We start from the raw sequence: 5,752 nt of genomic DNA, 5'->3' as shown, positions 1-5,752 counted from the left end.
TTCCCCTCTGGGATGACGATCGACTCCCAGCAGCAACAACAGCAGCGCCAGCAGCAGTAGGCGTTACACTCAAGGGTGCATCGGAGGAGTCCCAGGCAGGAGAGGACTCGTCATACTTGCCAGTGACATGGCCTGCAGGACTATTGGCTTTCCTGTGTAAGGTGGAAATTGACACTGAGGGAGTTGGTGGTGTGGTTTGCAGGAGCTTGTGGTCAGTGGACTGCTTCCGCTGTCATCCAAACTTGTCACTGACTTATGATGAATGCGGTCCAGGTGACGTATAAGGGAGGATGTTCCTAGGTGGTTAACGTCCTTACCCCTACTTATTACAGCTTGACAAAGGCAACACACGGCTTGACACCTGTTGTCCGCATTTGTGTTTAAATAATTCCACACCGAAGAGGTGATTTTTTTTTGTATTTTGACCAGGCATGTCAATGGCCATATTCGTCCCACGGACAACAGGTGTCTCCCCGGGTGCCTGACTTAAAAAAACCACCTCACCATCAGAATCCTCCTTGTCAATTTCCTCCCCAGCGCCAGCAACACCCATATCCTCATCCTGGTGTACTTCAACAGTGACATCTTCAATTTGACTATCAGGAACTGGACTGTGGGTGCTCCTTCCAGCACTTGCAGGGGGCGTGCAAATGGTGGAAGGCGCAAGCTCTTCCCGTCCAGTGTTGGGAAGGTCAGGCATCGCAACCGACACAATTGGACTCTCTTTGGGGATTTGTAATTTAGAAGAACGCACAGTTCTTTGCTATGCTTTTGCCAGCTTAAGTCTTTTCATTTTTCTAGCAAGAGGATGAGTGCTTCCATCCTCATGTGAATCTGAACCACTAGCCATGAACATAGGCCAGGGCCTCAGCCGTTTCTTGCCACTCCGTTTTGTAAATGGCATATTGGCAAGTTTACAATTCTCATCAGACGCTTTCAATTTTGATTTTTGGGTCATTTTACTGAACTTTTGTTTTTTGGATTTTACATGCTCTCTACTATGACATTGGGCATCGGCCTTGGCAGACGACGTTGATGGCATTTCATCGTCTCGGCCATGACTAGTGGCAGCAGCTTCAGCACGAGGTGGAAGTGGATCTTGATCTTTCCCTATTTTAACCTCCACATTTTTGTTCTCCATTTTTTAATGTGTGGAATTATATGCCAGTATCAATAGCAATGGCCTACTACTATATATACAGCGCACAACTGAAATGCACCACAGGAATGGATGGATAGTATACTTGACGACACAGAGGTAGGTAGAGCAGTGGCCTTCCGTACCGTACTGCTATATATACTGGTGGTTACTGTCAGCAAACTGCAAAACTAAAATGCACCACAGGTATAGAATCTAGATGGATAGTATACTTGACGACACAGAGGTAGGTAGAGCAGTGGCCTTCCGTACCGTACTGCTATATATACTGGTGGTCACTGTCAGTAAACTAGAAAACTAAAATGCACCACAGGTATAGAATCTAGATGGATAGTATACTTGACGACACAGAGGTAGGTAGAGCAGTGGCCTTCCGTACCGTACTGCTATATATACTGGTGGTCACTGGTCAGCAAAACTCTGCACTGTACTCCTCCTATATAATATACTGGTGGTCCCCAGTACCCACAATAAAGCAGTGTGAGCACAGATATATGCAGCACACTGAGCACAGATATGGAGCATTTTTCAGGCAGACAACGTATACTGGTGGTCACTGGTCAGCAAAACTCTGCACTGTACTCCTCCTATATAATACTGCTGGTCCCCAGTCCCCACAATAAAGCAGTGTGAGCACAGATATATGCAGCACACTGAGCACAGATATGGAGCGTTTTTCAGGCAGAGAACGGATAATACTGGTGGTCACTGGTCAGCAAAACTCTGCACTGTACTCCTCCTATATAATACAGCTGCTCCCCAGTCCCCACAATTAAGCAATAAGCACAAACGGAGAGGACGCCAGCCACGTCCTCTCCCTAACATTTCCAATGCACGAGTGAAAATGGCGGCGACGCACGGCTCCTTATATAGAATCCGAATCTCGCGAGAATCCGACAGCGGGATGATGACGTTCGGGCGCGCTCGGGTTAACCGAGCCATACGGGAGAATCCGAGTATGCCTCGGACCCGTGTAAAATGGGTGAAGTTCAGGGGGGTTCGGTTTCCGAGAAACCGAACCCGCTCATCACTAATATATATATATATATATATATATATATATATTTATAAGTCCAACACAAGCTGGGCACTCCTAAATCCCCTCAAAATATTGCTGTGGTGTCATCCAGGTGATGATTAGTCACAATGCAGAGTGTAGGATGAACGGCGGCACTCATCAGACTTGGTTCAAAGTGAAAAAAAATCCATTTAAAGGTGCCGTGAAGCCGACATGTTTCGGGGTTGTACCCCGTCACCAGGGCCAGACAGGTGTGAAGCAACCAATAACAAACATACTTATATACCAAACCATAATGAACATAAAGTGCTTAAACATACGCACCTGCTCAACGTCGCGCCTGCGGAAGCAGATGCCGGTAATGGACAGGCAGGTGCGACATTTAGCAGGTGAGTATGTTTAAGCATACTAGGAGCCCAGAGGCGAGAGAGTTGTTTGTGCCCCCCACTCTCCACTGAAATTCACTACCAACTCCCTGTCCCAGCAGCACCCAGACCCACATTCTCTCTAGAAGCAATGACATCGTGGGAGGTAGGCACTAATGACTTGGGCTTGTTAGAAGAGCTCAGCCCAGATCATCTGCTATGGGGGACATGGTCCCCTTGTGTGGCTGCCTGTGCCCCCTGTACAGCTGTGGGGAAGAGGGGACGTTAAGGTGGGGGGAGTGTGCAAACAAGAGGAAATCTCTCCCCATAGATGCCGTCTGCTGTGGGATGGGCAGGGGAGAGGCCCTGCCTCCTACAGATCACATTCACCCTCCTCATTCACTTCTACCACCCTGGCAGCACAAAGAGGGAGAGGAAGGACCGCAGCACAGGTCCCCTGGGCTCCTTGCTTATTCCTACTCTGGGACGCATAAAGCAGAGCCTGGAGCAATGGAGGAGGTCAGTGTGCCCCCTTCAGGGCTGGTGCCTGGGGCATCTGCCTTCCATTGTCTCCTGTATTTATGTCCCTGATAGATATATATATAGAAAGAAAAAGCTAGAAAAAAGTGACCTTGGTTGGGAGCACTCACTCCCGGAGAGTAGCTTGATATTATTAATATATGTATGAGTGATGATGTAGCAATGAAATAGTTAAAACGTAACTTTTAATAGTATGTCTATATAAGAAACTAGGTACACAAATTAAAATTACAAGAAAAAAGAAAATACACAAATAATAAATGAATGGCTCTAAGCTTTATAAGCCACACATAAAGCTGAGTCTGCGAACATATTGATGGATTACTACTGTGGTAATTTGGTGTCTGGCAAGCATATGCCCATCCTTCGGTGGAGTCAGCACAAGCCCCAATTGGGTACCATCAGTAACCTACAACACCTGGTATTCCTAAATGGTCTCCCACTAAAGTACTGACCAGGCCCAACACTGTATTGCCTCCAAGATCAGACGGGGTTGGGCATATCCAGTGTGGTATGGTAGTAGGTTACGTATGGAAAAGAGCAGCGAGTGCAGCTGTTATGTGACAGAATGAGGGATGTTTGTTATTGTGCCAGTTTTATAGAATGCATTTATCTAACCCGTTGAGAGTATTTAGTTAACCATCATTGCACCGATTGGCAGCCCAAACACATGGGTATGCGGAGGTTAAATCATATGGTCAACAGGGGTTAGTGACAACAAGCCTCTGTTTTTCCTGTACATAGCGTGAGGCAGAACGAGGAAAATAGCCTATTATAATTTAAGGCATGTATAACAAACAAACACAAAATCTGAAGAAAAGATGTCTGTTATTGCAGACTGGATCTACCTGTCAAAAAAGCATTAGTTGAATAATACTTTTTGATACATCAACATTAATAAAGATATTGTCCATGCTAGATGTCAGGTGTGGTGTTAGTTTGTATCAAAGGAAGAAACAAGAAAAAACTAGCTACAATAACAGGAAAATGAATGATTGAGTGTGTTTTTTTTAACATCCAATGTCCCAAATACAATTATAACCACTTTTTTAGTATATATCAAAAGAAAAGGGGAAGGGACAAAGAATACTTGCTGCAATAATAAACAGTCAAATACTGGCAGCAAGTACATTAGATACAATTGTAACACCCACAAACCCATAACACATAACATTTACGGTGCCGAAAACTTAAACTAAATTGTGAGGTGCTGATGTGAATCAGGTTCGGGTGATCAGAGCGGCAGACCTGCTTTACCTCTCAGACACAATGACAACACACACATATACAGGATCCAACTCCATTTTATTATCCTAACAAAATTAACAAGTGGCAAGAAAGCAGGAAACAGGTGCACAGTGAGACAGGCTGGTTATGGCTTCTTTACTATAGTCACAGGTAACCAGCGGTAGCTTTTAATGCGTGGTAGATAAGCAGGAAACAGGTGCACGGTTAAACAGGCTGGCTATGGCTTCTTTACTCTAGTCACAGGTAACCAGCGGTAACTTTAATGCGTGGCTGGTAAGCAGGAAACAGGTGCACGGTTAAACAGGCTGGCTATGGCTTCTTTACTATAGTCACAGGTAACCAGCAGTAGCTTTAATGCGTGGCAGGTAAGCAGGAAACAGGTGCACGGTTAAACAAGCTGGCTATGGCTTCTTTACTATAGTCACAGGTAACCAGCGGTAGCTTTAATGCATGGCAGGTAAGCAGGAAACAGGTGCACGGTTAAACAGGCTGGCTATGGCTTCTTTACTATAGTCACAGGTAACCAGCGGGAGCTTTCATGCGTGGCAGGTAAGCAGGAAACAGGTGCACGGTTAAACAGGCTGGCTATGGCTTCTTTACTATAGTCACAGGTAACCAGCGGGAGCTTTTAATGCGTGCAGGCAAGCAGGAAACAGGTGCACGGTTAAACAGGCTGGCTATGGCTTCTTTACTATAGTCACAGGTAACCAGCGGGAGCTTTCATGCGTGGCAGGTAAGCAGGAAACAGGTGCACGGTTAAACAGGCTGGCTATGGCTTCTTTACTATAGTCACAGGTAACCAGCGGTAACTTTAATGCGTGGCAGGTAAGCAGGAAACAGGTGCATGGTTAAACAGGCTGGCTATGGCTTCTTTACTGTAGTCACAGGTAACCAGCGGTAGCTTTAATGCATGGCAGGTAAGCAGGAAACAGGTGCATGGTTAAACAGGCTGGCTATGGCTTCTTTACTGTAGTCACAGGTAACCAGCGGTAGCTTTAATGCATGGCAGGTAAGCAGGAAACAGGTGCACGGTTAAACAGGCTGGCTATGGCTTCTTTACTATAGTCACAGGTAACCAGCGGTAGCTTTAATGCATGGCAGGTAAGCAGGAAACAGGTGCACGGTTAAACAGGCTGGCTATGGCTTCTTTACTATAGTCACAGGTAACCAGCGGTAGCTTTAATGTGTGGCAGGTAAGCAGGAAACAGGTGCACGGTTAAACAGGCTGGCTATGGCTTCTTTACTATAGTCACAGGTAACCAGCGGTACAGTAGCTTTAATGCGTGGCAGGTAAGCAGGAAACAGGTGCACGGTTAAACAGGCTGGCTACGGCTTCTTTACTATAGTCACAGGTAACCAGCGGTAGCTTTCATGAGAGAACTACTGTATAAGTGCCAGCGTATCTCAATAGCAGAAAAGCAC

The 5,752-nt window shown here is 45.9% G+C and overlaps 1 pseudogene; it reads right to left on the bottom strand.

Annotated features, from left to right (window-relative positions):
• Nucleotides 1–3,488: 3,488 nt before the first annotated feature.
• Nucleotides 3,489–3,607, bottom strand: LOC134939101 (5S ribosomal RNA; annotated as a pseudogene).
• Nucleotides 3,608–5,752: the final 2,145 nt, after the last annotated feature.

This window comes from Pseudophryne corroboree, chromosome 1 (genome assembly GCF_028390025.1).
Source record: "Pseudophryne corroboree isolate aPseCor3 chromosome 1, aPseCor3.hap2, whole genome shotgun sequence".
NCBI lineage: Eukaryota > Metazoa > Chordata > Amphibia > Anura > Myobatrachidae > Pseudophryne > Pseudophryne corroboree.
The sequence above is the reverse complement of the archived record's forward strand: the minus strand, read 5'-3'. Positions and strand labels throughout refer to the sequence as shown.